Consider the following 18435-nt stretch of genomic DNA (forward strand, 5'->3'; position numbering starts at 1 on the left):
TTGTATCTTTGGGGTAAATACTCAACAGTGCAATTGCTGGGTTGTAGGGTAGCTCTATTTTCAACTTTTTGAGAAACTCCATATTTTCCTGAGTGGCTGTACCAGCTTGCATTCCCACCAGTCGTGTAAGAGGGTTCCCCTTTCTGTTGGTTCCTGACTTACTAATTTTAGCCTTTCTGACTGGTGTGAGGTGGTATCTCATTGTGGTTTTGATTTGTATTTCCTGATGCTGAGTGATGTTGATCACTTTTTCATATGTCTGTTGGCCATTTGTATGTCTTCTTTGGAGAAATGCCTGTTCATGTCTTCTGCCCATTTCTTCACTGGATTATTTGGTTTTTTGGGTGTTGATTTTGGATACTAGCCCTTTATCTGATAAGACATTTGCAAATATCTTCTCATATTCTATATTCTAAACATCACTCTAAATCCTTTTCTACAAACCCTGGTATACTACTTTCCACTGTGTCCTTAAATTTCATGCCAGTGCTTCCATAGTAAGTGACATGGTGACAGCCAAGTCTCCAGGGAATGGAGACCTGACTGATATTCCCAGGCCATGGCTTTGGGGTCAGGAGACAGGGTTCATTGGTACTAACTCCCAGCAGCCCCAAACAATGAGTTCTTAAGAACCTGGGTGCCTGTGGAGCTGGCAATTTAAATGAGTGTTCTAGATCCTTCCTCTACTTTAGTGAATGCACCTAGCATTATGTCTGTCAGGAGATAGTTATAGAAATCTGAAAAGGAGTAACTTAAAGGAGGAGGAGGGTTTGTTTATTTTTCATGGAGCTAGCCATCTGGGATAAGAGTCCAGGTGTGGGGTGGCCACCACATAGTGGCATCTGTACACCAGGCTCCTCCTCTTTCTCTTCTGCTGTTCTCAGGCTCACCATTTGGTGATGAAACAGTGGCTTTTCCCTCTGTAGCCTCTTGTTCACATCCCAGGCAGGGAAGTGACTAGGGGAAAGAGGCAGGGCTATCTATGGGAACATAAGACACCTAGATTTCTACTGCAGACTCTTTCATGTCTCATTGGCACATGGGCACTGCCTCTCAGCTGTGAGGGAGATTGCAACATGAAATTTTCTAGCTGGCACATTGCCACTCCAAGGGATTTTGGCAGTAAGAGAGAAGGGGGTAGTGGGCATTGGACAGGCACATTGCATTGTCTGTCACACGTGACTCCAGTGCTCCAAGTACAATGTGTCAGTCTGAACACGTCAACCCCCAAATTTACTTCCAACCTTAACGAGGTCTCCACAGTATCCCTGTGGCTCTGGGGGTATTCCAAGAGCCTTCTTGACTGATGCTTGCCTCAGGTCCTTACACCTTGAAGGCAGCCTTCGTGTACTCCTGGAAGAAATGAACTTTCAGGCCATGCATAGTTTGATTTTCTTAATCTGAAATTCAGATGTGTGCATCTTAGGTCCAATCCCCAGAGGGCCTAGCTGTCCTCCCTCCCCCACCCATAATGTGCCACAGAGGCATAATGTGGCACAGAGACCTCAGCTCCATTCTCAGCACGGAGCCCTCTGGTCAGCTCCTTTGGCTCTCCTTACAGTCTTTCCCATCCTCCTCCAGTGCTCACCCCACACACTTCTTGTTGACCTCCTCCACTCCCTGTCATGTTCTATCACAGAAGCCTGAGGACCCGTGTGGCAGAGCAGGACAGTTGGTGGAGAGTAGAGAGTGGGGAAACAAAGAGATAGAATTCTTAGCAAACTCAGAGAGGGGACAAACTAGAAATGCTGACAGGCTAATAGTCACCATCTCATCACTTGTGTTTTGCTAAAGGAGCCTCATCCTGTGAAATGGCAAGGAAAGGGACAGAGGACTGTCCGGGAAGGGCCAGCGGAGACATGGGGTCCCTGGAGAGGTTGAAGAGGTCCCTTCTGTGGTGATGGCTGCTTGGCAGGGAAGACATGGCATTGGGACATCCTGGGAACTTCACCTCTCCAAGTCCCACTGTCGCAGGACCCAGGATCCCCAGCTCGCCATGGCTGGGACCTCTCCATGAGGTCATGGTGGCAGAAATAGGCTGGAGACAGGCTTTTTGTGGCCGTTTCCAGTCTCACCTGCTATTTGTTCTTCCTTCCTATCTTCCTACTTTTCTGGGAAGCTCTTCAACTCCCACCAGCCTCCCCTGTGTAGCTTCCTGCTTCATGCTCTGGGTGTTTGCCAGCTGAGGCCCGGGTGAGCACTGATAGGTGCTTAAAGTCCTTAATAAGACCTGTAAACACACACCTCCAGCAGCATCACTCTTGCCTGCCTCAGAAGCTTCTTGCTTAAGTGAAACCTAAACAGCCTTTAATGATATATCACCTCTCAAGCACCATTTAAGAACCAAACCAGTATTTACAAATGGATTTGAAATTTTCTCGGTAAAAGGAATTAATTCTGTTACCTCTTAGTATCTAGAAAAGCAAACAGAAGCGAAGGAAGGCTTATTATTTGTGCAATGAGATGGGCATTGGGGCCTCTGGCTCAAATCAGGCAGCCTTAGGATTTTATCCAGTTGAAAACACAAACTTATAATGTATTTGATTAGAGAGGACAAAAATTGCTTCAGAGAGGGTTATTGGTCCTCCTGAGTAGAATTTACCTGACTCAAAGAAGCAAGGAGAAGACAAGAGAAGTGTCAGCATCTTCCTTCCACCACAGGGTGCTGATGGCATTATGGAGAACCTCCTCTTGGGGGACTCATGAGAATAGTCCCTGAGCCAGGCCAGTGTCCATGACACCTGGAGTTATGAGGTCAAAGCCAAGGTGGCCTACATCAGGGGAGTCCTAGGGAGCCACAGTGGTCCCGCATCCCAACAATGCAAGCTCAACCCATTTCAGTGGCCAAAGCCTCAGTTCCCCTGTTAGTCCATCTGTGCTTTATTAAGCTTAAAACTGTATTCTGAATTTTTCACTTTTTTATCTGGACCCCTGATGCCACCACAGACCCTTGCTAACAGGTACTTCTACCCAGCCCTCCAGAGCACCACTGGACAATGGAAATTGAATGCAAATCACATAATATGATTTGACATTTTGTAGCAGCCCCATTAAAAAAGTAATAGGAAACAGGTAAGATTAATTTTAATAATATATTTTATTTAACCCAATATATCCAGATATTGTCATTCAATATGTAATCAATATAAAATTATTCATGAGCTATTTTACCCATTTTTCTTTGGTGCTAAGTCTTTGCAGGCTGGTATTTTGCTATTACAGCACTTCTCAATTCAGACTAGCCATATTTCAAGCATGCAGCTACCCTATTGAATGGCAGCACCCCTCCAGAGACTGGCTGAGGTCCTCTTACTTTCTGTGATGATTTATTTTACGTGTCAGCTTGCCTGGGACATGGGATACCCAGATATTTGGTTAAACATGATTCTGGGGGTGTCTGTGAGGTGTTTCTGGATGAGATTATCATTTGAATGGGTAGACGGAGTGAACCATATTGCTCTCCCTACAGTGAATGGACCTCATCTACTCTACTGAAGGCCTATATAGAAAAAACGGCTGAGTAAGGAAGAATTCTCTCTCTCTCTCTCTGCCTGTCTTTAAGCTGGGACTTTGCTTTTCTCTTGCCTTTGGACTTAGGCTTGGGCTGGCATTTAGACCATCAGCTCCCTGGTTCTCAGGCCCTTGGACTTGGTCTGTAACTTACATCATTAGCTATCCTGGGTCTCCAGCTTGCTGGCTATGGATTTCAGGTCTTGTCACTGTCCCTAACTGCATGAGCCAATTTCTCACAGTACATTTCTTCATGAGTGTGTATGTATGTATATGTATGCATATACATATATATATGCATATACATAAGTACATATATATGCAAACAAATATGTGTGTGTATGTGTATATGTATCTCCTATTAGTTCTGTGTTTCTGGAGAACACAGACTAATATAATTCATCATAGAACAAATACATGGAGCTGTAATGTTACTGCCCAACATGCTATGAAGATACCAGTTGGTGGATCAAATCTCCACATATCAAGGTACAGTGGAGACAGTTTTCTGAGTTAATCTGGGTCAGGATACAGGGAGAAATTAGTAGGCAGTTATGGAAATGATCCAAGTAACAAGGTGGCATCAAGGAGCCCTCAGCAGAAGGTATTATCAGAGAATGGAACCAGCAGTCCAAAAAGCTGGAAATCTGAGGAATCATGCTAGAACCGAATCAGAAAAGTGCGAGGAAGGTATTTGCTCTATGGAAGTCAAGAGAATTAATATTTGTGGGTGTGGCTGAGCTTTGCAGTTCTGTTGAACCTGGGTGTGCCTTCCCTGAGAAGTGATTGGAGATCATTACCTTCTATGATGCTTTTGTTACTGAGGCCATCCCTTGATATGTAGCTCTGGGTTACTCATTTCTGCTTCCCTGGCTCTAGCCTTTCCTCACCCTCCAGCGATCTTTACATGAGGCAAATATGATCATGTCAGTCGATCCCTGGCTTGTGACCAGTTTGCCTGTGGTGTGATGTCCAAACTCCCAGCAGTGTTTTCAGGAACCTTTATATCTGGGGTGCCTGGGTGGTGCAGCAGATTAAGCGTCTGAGTCTTGGTTTTCGGCTCAGGGTTGTAAGATTGAGCCTTGAGCTTGACACAGTGCAGCACAGAGTCTGCTTGAGATTCTCTCTCTCCCTCTGTCTGCTCCTCCTGCCCCCATCTCCCCCTAAAATAAATAAATAAATCTTTAAAAAAAACGAACTTTTGTATCTATCTTCTGCTTATCTTCTTAGCCACTCCTATTCATTGTTCCCAATTCCCAAATACACATGATATTTTATGCGCTTTGCCCTGTAGTGCTTTCTCTTTCATGCTTTTGCTTTGTGAGTGGTTTTCTCTTTGCCTGGAAATCACTATATTTCCCATTCCTCAACTGGATTCTTCGATTTCTCCTCTAAGAAAGATTATGGAGCCTTCCTCCAGGAGCCTTCTCTAACTTTCTCTGTTCTCTTCATTCCAGGTTAGATAAGATCGTGGTATCTTGTATTGACAAAAACACTCTCAGCTTACCTCTATAATAGCCCTCATCTTACTACATTTTAATCACTAAGGTGATTTTAATCATTTTAATCACTACATGTTGCTTCTCCCACCAGACCAAGATTCTTGAATGCAGTTCTGTGTTCTCAGGACACAGCACTGGGTTCAGTCTGGGGTGGCCTCGGAAAAGTTTCTGTAATGACCAGTACATGTGTCTACCCAGCTTCTGTGAAGACCATTGGCTGGAGCTGGGGCTCAAACCAAACCTGCCTTCTCTGAGTTTCCTACTCCATTCCAACTGTGATTCCCCACCTGCCTCATGGCTAAGTCACTGTATACTTGGACCCACACCTTTGAGAAAGCAATTTGTCAATATGCATGCACAAAAACGCTGTGTGTCCAAAGATATTCACTGCAGCATTGTCTCTGCTAGAAAAACAGAAGAAACAATCAAGTTACAATGAATAAGTAAATTATAGCATGTCAGCGAGTTGGAATTTATGCAGCCTTAAAAACCATGATTATGAAGACAGCGGAACAGCCTGCAAGAGGAAAAACTCGGCACTTTGTGTGCACCCCACAAAGAGAAAAATCCAACTCCATTAAACAATTCTTTGTTGAGTTATTTATTAATTTAATAAATATTTATTGAATACTTACAACGTGCAAGGCCCTGCTCATTAGAAGAAGTCTAGATTTTAATAAAGATCTTGAGGGGAAATGGGAGATAAGGTTACATCACTTATTACGTAAGAACATTTGATGTAGAGCTGTCCTCATTCTCCATCTCTCCCCTCGCCAAGTCCCTCTTTTAAATGCTCTTGAAACTTCTTCCTCCCTTGCCAGTCCAGGCTCACCTTTCTTCCCTTCCATCATTCCCCATCTTTATTTCCCTTCATAGGTTGAGTGAGCAATTTTTCTGTCGTTCTCCTAGTGTCTCCAATCTTGCATCGTCATACCTGTTATCCCCCCTTGGCAAACAAAGGGGTCTTTTAGAACTTATTTTCCTTAGAAGATAGGGGAGAGATTGTAAATAACAAGTTATGTTTTCCTGCCACCTACTCATTCAGTCTTATCAGATGTGCACTGGGAGTGGGACACCTATTTGGAGAGTCCAGCCACCCTGGATGCTGGTCCACTCCAAGCTCAAGGTGGTGCAGTGGATACAGCAAACCCCCTGCCCCTCTGGGGACAGGTTAACCACTCCTCGTGAGCAGTCAGGAGGGGCTGAAGAATGCTTACAAGGGATCTTATGGACCATTTCATGGCTACGGAGCATTCTTGCTATAGTTATTCTCTCCCTCTCAGAGCTGGGAGGGAGGAAGTTGCTGGAAAGAAGAGAGAGAATGCCAGTTAGCCTAGTTCTAGGTGCTGCCCAAAGGTATGTGAATAATTCATATATTTAAAATAACAGAATAGATATTTTATGGCTCTTTAAATTTCAGGAATGAGCTGCATCCTTGAAATCCACAGATTAAAAACTAGCCTGGGTCACAAATACCATTGCGCAGTAAAGTGTTGCTCTTAGTGGGCACATAATTCCGAGAGGACAGAATTTCATGCTCAGGAAGTTTGATCGCCTGGCCTGCCTCTTGTGGGATACAGAGGAGGGGACGGCCTCTTTCCTCCTGTAAGAGGCCTCTGTGTTCTCTGAACAACAGGCTCTTGATCCAAACAGGGTGTGATTCTTGTCTGTACCCCATTATCGCTGAGGGAAAATTTACAATTCATTCCTGGTCATCTTGGGTAAATTCAAGAAATCTCATTAGTAAAACTTGGTGGGAAGGTGTGTAGTTATAATGCAGAACAATCAGGTTGGTGGGAGTTGCATAATTTTTCTATTTGTCTGTATTCCCCATGAGGATTTCAGAGATGATGTAAAGTGCTTGCAGTAATACAACTAGAGTATTTCTTTGAAAGGGCTGCGTATTCTCATTCTGTCCATTTTAGATATAATGCTTATTGAGGTTTTTTTTTTTATAATTATAGAAGTAATGTGTGATCATTACATAAAATTTGGAAAAATATAAAAAAGTGTAAAGAGAGAAAGAAAAGGCGTCCATAATTGGGCACACAGAAATAAGCACTCATTATTTTGCAGAAGAGTGAGAAGGCCTAATTTCTGTGCTTGAGAGTCTTTTCTCTTCTCTTTCTTCTCTTATTAGCCCTCTTCTGGTTCCTTTGTTACCTGGGTTAAAAGCAGCTTTGAAGAAGGATATCCCTTTCTACAATTTGCATTTCTCTCTCATCTATATCACAGGTCCTGACTGTGGCCCATTTTTGGAATTAATTACAAAGATTTCTCTTCCCTTATCACATGGAAGATAAAATTTGTGTAACTTGAGCTTTTGATATAACGATCCTGGAAGATTGATGAAAAAGATTTAAGGCAGCATTTCTCAACCTTGGCATCAGGGACATTTTAGGTCAGAAGATTTTCTGTTGTGTGGGCTTCCTTGTATATTATAGGGTGGGTGTTCGGCATTTCTGGCCTTTACCCCCTAAATGCCAGTAACAAAACCCCTTCTCCCCAGATGTGGCAACCAAAAATATCTCTAAAAATTGCCAAATGTCCCAGAGCAGGAAGGGGCAAAATCACCCTGCGTAAGAACCGTTATTTTAACATGTCCTCCTGAACACCTAGGATTTAGGAATGCCACAGTTCCAGAAATCTTCATTGGCCATATTTTAGATCAGGAAATGTCGAGAAGATAAACATTTTAATGGATATCAACAGCCGTGTTGTTATTTTTCATTCTAGCCAATGCTTTTTTAAACAGGATGTGGATTGTTATGGAGACACTAGAAATCTGCATTTGGAAGTCCTATCAGCTAGGGGTTAGTTGGGGATAGAGTGGCCACCCTAGGTATTTTAATTTTTTTTTTTTTTTAAGATTTTATTTATTTATTTGAGAGAGAGAGAATGAGAGACAGGGAGCATGAGAAGGAGGAAGGTCAGAGGGAGAAGCAGACTCCCTGCTGAGCAGGGAGCCCGATGCGGGACTCGATCCCTGGACTCCAGGATCATGACCTGAGCCGAAGGCAGTCGCTTAACCAACTGAGCCACCCAGGCGCCCACCCTAGGTATTTTAATCAGAAAGAGAATTAATATAGGAAACTGGGAGTTTACAGAACCCTTTGAAGAGCAGGGCAAGTAGAGTAGATGTCAAGGAGGGTGTTGCTGGCTTTCAAGAAATCTGGAAAGCAGGAGTCCTAGAGCAGCTTGCTTGGAGACCAGAGGCTGCAGGAATCCCAGAGGGGTTGCTACTGGTGATTCCACAGCTTGTAGCTGCTATGTGTATCAGTTTTAGGGGATGACCCGCAGGCTGCTGGTGCATCCACGTATCAGCCATCTGCTGATGCCCACGAGCCTGTCTGTAGCTGCTGTGGGACAGAATAATGGCTCCTGCTTCTCCAGATCTCACACGAATGCCTCTTGGCAGCCAAATCCAACCATGATACTGCTGGCAAGGGAGTCTCTGAAATGTAGTTTCCAGGCTTTGAGCCCTGGAGTAGCAGAAAGGTGCTGTGAAGGACAGTATTATGCAGGTTGAGACAATGGAGAGGATATCGCAATAGGGCGGTGCATCCTTCATGTAAGTGTCCCTTTCATAGCATCAGATTCTAGAAGGGACATAGCTTACTCCTGTGATGCTGTATTGACAAAAATAGCCTTAAGATTCTTTGATCTAAATGATTTGCCATATTTTGTTCATTGTCAAGAGCCATAGATGTGATAGTTATGGGATATGTGGCAGGGAAGAAGCTTCCTGGTGCCAATAAGACACACAGACATGCATTTGCATAAAAATATAGGAAAAAGTAGAATGGCACTGCATAGTTTCATATACTGTTTATTTATTTAATGTTATCTCATGAGGTTCCCCTGTAATATCCATTATTTCAAGTGTTCGGGTATTATTTTTATCATGAGAAATAAGCTTAAGTAATTTGAACAAGTATTACTGTTATTAAAAAACCCCAAAGCATGATATCTATTTTGTTATATATAGTTCAAAAACATTATTTTAAATACTGTATATTTAGTCTTGTAGATTTACATGTGCACATAAATCTTTGCCGCCAATTTTGGTTAACTTCTTAGGCAGAGGTTTCTAGAAGTGGGTTACTCATGTAAAATTGTCAGTTCATTGCCTTACCAAATGTTGTAGTGATTAACTACCACAAGTGTTATATGAGATTTCCCGTTTTCTGCCACTTTGTGAGCATGAAGAGCAAACTATTTATCTTAAAACAAATCAAGAGGACTTTGCCCTTTTTATAGGCAAATATTATTTCATTGTTGTATAATTTTACATTTCTTAGGTTTTACCAATGGGGCTAAACTAAGTGATTTTCTTTAGTTCCTGCACATGCCTTTAAAAATAGTTATTATTGGGGTGCCTGGGTGGCTCAGTCATTAAGCATCTGCCTTTGGCTCAGGTCATGATCCCAGGAACCTGGGATCAAGCCCCTCATTGGGCTCCCTGCTCAACGGGAAGTCTGCTTCTCCCTCTCCCACTCCCCCTGCTTGTGTTCCCTCTTTCATTGTCTCTGTCTGTCAAATAAAAAAAAAAAGTTATTATAATATAGGCTCAAAATTCAAAATGAGCAAAAAGATACATGGTGAAAAATAAGACTCCTTTCCACACTTCTGCCAACCAGCATACCTCCCAGGAGACAACCATTTGCCTATTTTTAGTGTGTACCCCAGAGAGGCTGGACGTAGATGTAAGCTGAAATATATATTTGTGCATATATATGGGAATAAATACAATTACATACATATATATGTATATATGTACACATAAAGGTATGTGAATTATAGTATGTGAATTTTATATGAATTATAATATGTAAATTCACACATATATGCACACATACATTTATAACTTTTACCAAAGGGTAGAATATTATGCATGCCATTCTGAAACTTTAAAAAAATCAGTGTAAATTAGAGTTCTTTCCATGTATTAGGACATAAAGATATTTCTTGTTCTTTTTACTGACTGTAACATTCTATTTTATGCATGTGCTATATGATGTATTTAATGAATCCCCTATTGATGGACATTTTAGGTGGGCCTTGATTATTCCAAACAATGCCATAGTAAATAACTTTGTATCTACAAATTTTGCAAACATACGTACATATCTGTAGGATAACTACTTAAATTTAGAGGTGCCTAAGCATAGGTTATATGTATTTTAAATTTTAATGGATATATGCACAGTTATTTCTCATTTAATTCTAAAGTCACTTTGGGGAAAAACAATGACCTACTTCTTTGAGTCAGATGGAGACCCTAGCCTAAGTTAGTAATGACTATTGCTTATTATTTGCCAGGCACTGTTCTGAATACTTTATGTATAGAAAACAACTTAATTTTTATCACAACCATATGCATTGGATGCCATGGTTAATGCCTCCACTTTGCTATTGAGGAAACTGAGGCCTCACATTTAAATAATGTGCATAAGTCCACTAGGGAGTGAGTGGGGAGGTAGGACCTGGACCCAGGCAGGCTAGCTCTAGGGCCCAAGCACTCTGCTACACCCACTATCAACCTGAGCCATTTCTTCTCTCCCCCCCCTCCCGTTTTCCACTGCTTTCTAGGGAGTGTGGATACCCATAAATTTAGAGACTTTTATTTGTTGGGTTCTTCCATCCCCTCAGCTGTTTTGTACAAGCAACAATCTCAAATCTTTGTTTAGTTTGTTTGGTGTTAAGGCAGAAGTCCTTAGATAAGCACAACACAGTGAGAGATTGCTTAACTAAGTTTTGACAGGTCCACACGTACACAGGTTTTGATAATTGTGACTTGGTCCTTTTTTCATAATATTTTAATTTCTTTAAGTTTTCGAGGTAGACACCTTGATGATATTACATCTCCTATTTATTTTTTCTTTGTTAGGGTATTGGCTTGAATGTCCAGAACACTGTTGTGTAATTTTGATATTCTTCTTCTCGCTTCAGGTTTGAATGTCTCTAGTGGTTCATAGTGTGCATAGTGTTGGTTCATATTTTGGACAGAGATTTGTGATCATGCTCAGGGACTCTCTTTCTTTTTAAAAAATTTTTTTAAAAAATGTATTTATTTATTAGAGAGAGAGAGAGAGAGCAGGAGCAGGGGGAGTGGCAGAGGGAGAGGGGGAAGCAGGCTCCCTGGTGAGCAGGGAGCCTGATGCAAGACTCAATCCCAGGACCCTGGGATCATGACCTGAGCCGAAGGCAGACGCTTTACCAACTGAGCCACCCAGGGGCCCCCAGGGACTCTCTTTTTCTCACTTGCTAAGAGTTTTTAATAAGGAATGGATATTTTATCAAATGCCATTGCAGGGGTCACATATGAATATTATCACATATTATTATATTAATTGATTAAGTTTAATGATTAGATATGTTCTGGTTGTTTATTGCAGTGTAACAAATTTCCCCAAAGCAGTGGCTTTAAGCAGTAACCACCATTTATTTTCCTTATGAATCTGTGAGTTAACCAGGCTCCACGAGGCAGTTCATGTGTTTGCAGTCAGACAGACAGAGGCTGGGCTGGAGCTGAAGTCCTAAAGGCTTCCTACCTCCCATGTCTGGGGCTGCAGCTGGGAAGACTCACACTACAGCGGGTGGAGCATCTGGGGCTCTGTGGGCATCTCTCATTCTGTGTGGTCTCTCCGCATGGGGCTCCAGAGTCACCGCACTTCTAGAGGTTTCCAGGGTGAGTGTCCCAAGAGAAGCCAGCAAATATGCACCACCTTTTCACACTTAGCACCGGAAGTCATGGTGCATCATTATGCCACATTCTACTTGTTCAGGCTGACACAAAGGACCACCTGCCCAGGTTCAAAGGAAGGGAACACAGACCCCACCTTTGATAGAAGGAGTGTCAAGGAATTTGCAAACATGTTGCAAAACATTCAATTTTATGTATCAAATCATATATGTGGCAAATTTTACTTGTTCATGCCATCTTTCCCTTTGTACAGCTAGACTGCATTAGTACTTAACTTTGAATTTAGTATGACCACATATTCTATGATTTCTTTCGATGAACTGTGTTTATCTGATTTTGGTATCTGAGTTGTGCTAGCTTTCTAACATGTCTAATTACAGAATAGTTTAAATAACAGGGGAATTAATTTATTTGGAAAAAAATTAAAAATATGACTTTAAAGTCTGTTTAGGACTCCTTCTTTACTCAGTTTCTTACACAGTTAATGATCCATTCAGGATATTCACTTTTCTCGAATTATTTTGGTAATTTCTTTATTTCCTGGGAACTCATTAAATGTTGATATTTCTCAACTTTGCTAGAATAGACTTAAATATTTATATATAACTTGTAAGTATCCTTCTTATGTAATTACATCTTATTTCTCATTTGTAATTTTGGTTATTTATATATATTTTATTTTGATTTGATTTTCCTGAATGTATCTCTCTTAATACTTGTCCCAAATATAATCTCTTGGCTTTGTTTATATTTTCTCCTTATTTTGGATTTATTATTTTTACTTATTATTTCTCTCTCTTTTTTTTTTTATAAAGATTTTATTTATTTATTTGACAGAGAGAGACACAGTGAGAGCAGGATCACAAGCAGGGGGAGAGGGAGAGGGAGAAACAGGCTTCCCACAGAGCAGGGAGCCCGATGCGGGGCTCGATCCCAGGACCCTGGGATCATGACCTGAGTCGAAGGCAGACGCTTAACGACTGAGCCACCCAGGCGCCTCTACTTACTATTTCTCTTGATTTCCTTTGGTTTCTTAAAAATCTCCTTAAGTTAATAATCAACTTAGTTATGCTCTTCATTTTCAATAGCAGACACATTTATATTTAAAGACTTTGCCACTAAATTTTGCTTTGGCCTTCTCCTCTGCATTTTGACTCAGGAAACAGGGGAGCCAGGGAGCACCAAGGACCCCAGAGAGGCAGTGCCCATAGTGTGTGGTTTTGTCAGCTCTGTGTGCCTGTGGGATTCCTTCAGCCACACTCAGGCCCTGGTAGGCTGGGCTCTTGCCTTGCAGGTATAATATGGCAAAAGCTATTAATCAGGAAGTAGTTGAAATGGCTATCATGGAAGCTGCCTTTGGCTGGCTCTATCAAGACTCCTCTCAGAGCAAGGGAGGGTAGGGATTGGGAGGTGGGGAATGGGGATGGGAAGTGAGAGATAGAATGGGGCATAGGAAGTGGGGAGTGGGGGTGGGAGTGAGGATGGAGGTAGGGCACGAGAAGCGGGGAGTGAGAGGCAGGGTGCTGTTTCTGTTACAGCTCTCAGGCTGTCTGGGTCCATGCGCTCAAGATGGTGGGGCACCACGTTACCCTGATACTCATAAGAAATCCTTGAGTGGCCTTGGGAAAGAGACAGCCTGGCTCCCCTGAGAGGCTTGTGAGAGCCTAAGGGAAACAGCATCCACCATCCGCAGGGAGCAAAACAAGCCTGGAGGCCTGAAACACAGAGGACTTGTACAGTGAAAGAGGGGCTGACAGGGACATGAAGGAGGAACTGATTTAGACACCACCAAAGGCTTTAAAAGGATCACACTTGAAAATTCACTCTGAAGTTCGCATTGCATGCACCCCAGAAAGACAGACTGTTGGGAAGCAGGATATGGTTTAAGAATATTTAGGCTATAAAGAATAAATACATAAAGGAATACCTGAATAACCAACACTCCTGGAGATAGGCACTTGCTGGGGGAGTCCTGTGAGCGCTGCACTCCTTTCTCCCCTCTTCCCTTCAAGGATGAATCCCTTAGTTTGCAAGTGCTCCAGCTCAAGGGACATGATCCCCTAACTCCATGCCTTAACCTTGACCTTGAGCAAGTGGCTTAATTTGTTTGTGCCTCAGTCTCCTCATTTGTAAAATGGGGACTGAAATGGTACTTATTGCCTAGGAATAGGAGAAAGGTTTGAATGAGTATGTATGTATGTATCTATCATCTATCTATCTGTCATCTTCCAAAACTATCAGGCATAAAGTAAGCACTTTCAGTTAACGTCAGTTATTATTATAATAATGTCAGGTATTTTTTTTTTCTGGTTATATATACAGTCACCAAATCACTCGAGATCGCTCCTCTGAAAATTCTTACCCATTCCTGCCATGCCTCATCGACCCTTGCTACAACTGTATGGTACCCTCGCAACCTTCAGTTGCCCTGACTCAAGCCTGATTACCTCAGTTTACCTTGTACAACTTTTCCCACCAACTGTTTGAAAGCTCAGCTCTGCTGTCCTTATTTTATGATTCTTCAAGTGTGAACTCCTTTGCTTAACATTCAAGGCTTTTCTCCATCCCTTACTATGGAGACACACACACACACACACACACATGCACACACACGCAGAGTTTTGTTTGTGTTTTATGTAAATGGTAACTTATTCATCTTACATAACATTTCCTCCTTAACTTTCCAGTTTTTGTATATTGAGCTAGCTCTTTTTTTTTTTTTTTTTAATTTTTAAAACCAGTGGCTTCCTGATTCACAGGTTCCTGGCTTTGTGAGTGTGTTCACCCTCTGCCTGAAGTCTATGTTTTAGGGAAGATGGACTCAATCCTCTGCCCCAGGAAGGTGGGTTTCAATTTGTCTATATTAGTCATTTTGGTTTCATTCCCCCAGTGAAGGCCTGTACAGATGTTAAAAAAGAATGGGCTAGCCCAGCACATGAAGATGTGGAAAGGTAAGGGGAAAACATACTGTATACATATATGGTAAGTTACTGCTGTTGGTGGTTCTGACCAGATGTGGGGGACTCCCAGGAAAGGCTTCTTTTCTTTCTTTTTTTTTAAAGAAGCACAAGGAAGAGACAGTGCCTTTTCTGGTGTCCAGACTATGTCATGTCTGGATGTGACACTTGGAGGTGCTAAAGCTGGCTTGTAGCCAAGGGGAAGCCTCATGAGGCCCAGCTAAGACAGGGAGGAGGCAAAGCCAGGGCCACCACAAAACAAGGATGGGAGCCCCACGTGTGTACTGCTGTCTTAGGAGAACACATTTCCTTAGGCCTGAAGGCGTTTGGTGGGGTTTCTGTCACTTGGAGTTGAGCACTTTCTAACTGACGGGTCTTCTTTACTGCATTTCTCTTTCATTCCAAGGAATCTTTCCAAGGAGTCTTTCCAGGCTGAGGGAGGGCAGGTTTCCAAGCTGAGGGAGGATGTTTCCAGGCTGAAGGAGGGCAGGTTTCCAGGCTGAGGGAGGGCGGGTTTCCAGGCTGAGGGAGGGCGGGTTTCCAGGCTGAGGGAGGGCAGGTTTCCAGGCTGAGGGAGGGCGGGTTTCCAGGCTGAGGGAGGGCGGGTTTCCAGGCTGAGGGAGGGCAGGTTTCCAGGCTGAGGGAGGGCAGGGTGCACGGGGCTGGCCATCTGAGGATGCTTGCTATTCTAGTGCTGCGAAGTGTGTGTGTCGGGGGTTCCTCTCAGACTGGCTGATGCCTGGAACCCCTTGTTACATAGTTCTGCAGTTTTTCTCTACTGTCATGGGTTTTAATGGCGGGTTGAGAGAAGCTGTGTCATGGACTGCCCACTGGCATTTTAGCCCAGAATCCCTGTCATGTCCTCCCCTACGTGTCTGCAAAAACAAACTGTCAGCCTTCAATGCCTCTGAGAAGCCTTTCTTTTCTGTTTCTGATAGAATGAAACCTCCCTTGTCTACGTGGTTTTCTTCCTTAATGTACTTCAATTTTTGGATGTGTAGCCTTGTTTATATGGCCAAATGCTGTAATAAACTCTTTTTATACACACATCTCATTTAATCCCTATGACAACCAGTTCAGTTGGTGTTATTATTGACATTTTGCAGTTGAGGAAATTGAAGCATAGAAAGGTTAAATGACTTTTTCAAAATTACACAGCTAGTAAATGGCAGAGATGGTATTTGAGACCAAGTCTGTCTCGCTCTAAAGCTTTACTCTTAGCCATCATGCTGTGATCTGCACCAAACAATCAAGACCATACAGACGTGTGTCCCTGTGAGCTTCTGGAAAGGTGAGGACTGCATCTTACCTGCTCTCTGTCACCTGCTCTGTTCATAGTCTTTGGCATACAGGGGACAGGGGAACATATAGAGTGGGAATGTTGAACTCAGAAGGCTTATTAGGGAGTGCTTTGGGATCAGCATCTGGGGAAAGGGCGGGGAAGTGAGACCAGGGGGGACAAGGGGAGGCAAAGAGAGACAAGGGGCAGGAAGGAGAGGGAAGGGAGGGAGAGGAGGGAAGCAGGATTGGCTAGATGGATGGGTTGATCTGTGTTAGAGTCTCAAGGGAAACCTCAGCTGACTCTACAAAGAGATCGGAAGATGCGATGAGTCTTCAGAGCTGTCCCTGTTCGGGGAGACAGAGCTGAGCCTTTGTACTGCTGTGTGCATCATTATTGGATATGAGCTGCTCTGGGAGGGGGACATGGCCCGGGCAAGAAGGCTTCCTTCCTCTGAGTCCCTCCCTGAAGAGGACAGCAGAGGGAATTGGGTTGTAGTGCCCCCAGCAGTTGGGAGAATAAGTCCTTCATTCCTGAAGGGACCTGATGCTGCCTCACAGCCTCTACCTCACCACTGTGCATTGTGTTCTTTCTAGAACACCCTCCCCTGCACATGCCACTACTTTAGGCATTTCTGAGCTGCTACCCATCTCTCTCAGATGGAGATCTGGACCAGATACAGCCAGGGTCTGTGTTCTTTACCCAGCATCTAAGAGGATGGAGCCTCAAACAATGGAACCCCTGCGAACATCTTGCTTATGGGGCTTGTACGCCAGATTCCAGTGCTTCTTGGTTTGCTGTGCTTTCCTCCCCATCAGCCTGTCTCTTTCTGCTTTGGGGGTTGTTGTGAGGCTCCCCAGAGACTGACGGATTGGAGTAATATCTCACTGTCTGGCCCCAGCAAGTCTGCCTGCTACTGCCCCCGCCCCCGCCCCCGTTCCCCTGTCACCTCAAGCAGGGAGCGCCCTGCCTCACTCTCGGGGGGCAGCTGTTGGTGACCGTGGAGCATGGTGACTTGAACATAGCAAAAGCCTAACCTGTCACAGCTAAAGGAATGCTAAAGCTGCCTTGCATTCCCCGGGCAGCCTCAGCCTTGGAAAGTACACACACCAGATAGGCAGGCTCTGGCCATCGGATGAAAGTACCTCCAGGGAGAGGCAGGAGTGGTACTGAATGAGTCCATCTTCTCTGAAATGCAATCTCTGCCTTCTGCTCACAAATCTGTGTCACTCTGAAGAAAACTTGTCCAACCTCAAGTTACTCCCATCCAGAACAGGACCAGTGGTCAAACCAAACTATTGGGAGGAGGCTAGCCATCACATTTTAAGGGTTAAAGCCAAATCCTTTTCTTATCAAACTGTGGGGTCAGCTGGACCTGGCTGGGAACTGGGGGCTAAGTCACAAAAGTAAGGAGAGCATTTAGAGCAGTGTGAGCCTCAGGACCCGAGGGCATCCAGGAATTACAGGGTAACCAATTTGGTTTCCAAGGGTTATAACGCAGGAACTCAAGAGGAACCAGATCAGTGTGGAAATAGATTAGACTCAAGGAAGCTGAGACAGGAGCAGCATGTCCAACCCTAGCAGCTGGCCTCCGCTCTCCCAGGGGGCCCATCCATAATGCTGGTGGCCATGGTGTCATTGGCTGGAGAATCTGGAGGATAGGCAACGCTGTGCTGTGCCTTTGGAAGTGACCTGCATAGTTACTACCTCATCATTCAAGAAACATTAGCTGAGTTTCTACTCTGTGATTGCTGCAGATTCAAAGCTAAGACTCAAATGTCCTCTGCTCTCTGTCAATCCAAAAGCAAGAGGATGAACATACATGCTCATTGGTTTTGAGGAAATCTACAGAATATTTTTATTATAGAGAATTTCAGACATATACAGAGTAGAATAAATACTTGTATGAAACTCCATGTACATATCTCCTATTTTAAATAGTTATCACCATAATACCAAAAGGTGTTACCTACCTACCCTTACAGACTGTCCCTTCATGCAACTGTGACTTCATATCGTCTCATCTCTAGTCTAATATATCTCTAAGTGACAGTGACTTTTAACAACATAACCACAGTACCAATAATGAACAATAATTCCTTAGTATCATCAAATATACAATTAGTATTCAAGTTTTCTAGATTGTCCTGTAAATATATGTGTTTCTGAACCATTATTTGTTTAAATCAGTATCGTATTTACTTCATGCTAGGAGTGGTAGCAGGGCTGTAGACATTCGTGGCCAAGATCATCAGGAAGCGCTCCCTGCACTTTGCCTCCAGTGGGGTTGGCAGTGGTTATGAGCACTGGCTTCAGGATTCCAGCTGTGTGAACCTGAGCAAGCAAACCTCTCCGAGTCTCAGCGCCTCATTTGCATAACGCACAGTGTTGCTGTAAATATTAAATGAGACAATTCACATATGATGTTTAGTGCCTGGGCTAGGCAACAGTACGTGCTCAATAAATTCTGAATATAGTTAT

At 43.4% G+C, this 18435-nt stretch overlaps 1 long non-coding RNA gene across 2 annotated transcripts in view; it reads left to right on the top strand.

Moving 5' to 3' along the window:
- Positions 1–18435, top strand: part of LOC118022448 — a 157084-nt gene that overhangs the window by 27336 nt on the left and 111313 nt on the right. The window contains exon 3 of one of the 2 annotated variants that reach the window (XR_004682497.1): positions 14478–14629. The exons of the other annotated variant lie outside the window; for it this stretch is intronic. This is a non-coding gene — a long non-coding RNA (uncharacterized LOC118022448). Of the gene's footprint in view, positions 1–14477; positions 14630–18435 lie in introns of those variants that run through there. 2 annotated transcript variants of the gene reach the window in all.

This window comes from Mirounga leonina, unplaced genomic scaffold (genome assembly GCF_011800145.1).
Source record: "Mirounga leonina isolate KUSES-001 unplaced genomic scaffold, KU_Mleo_1.0 Mir_114, whole genome shotgun sequence".
Lineage (NCBI taxonomy): Eukaryota > Metazoa > Chordata > Mammalia > Carnivora > Phocidae > Mirounga > Mirounga leonina.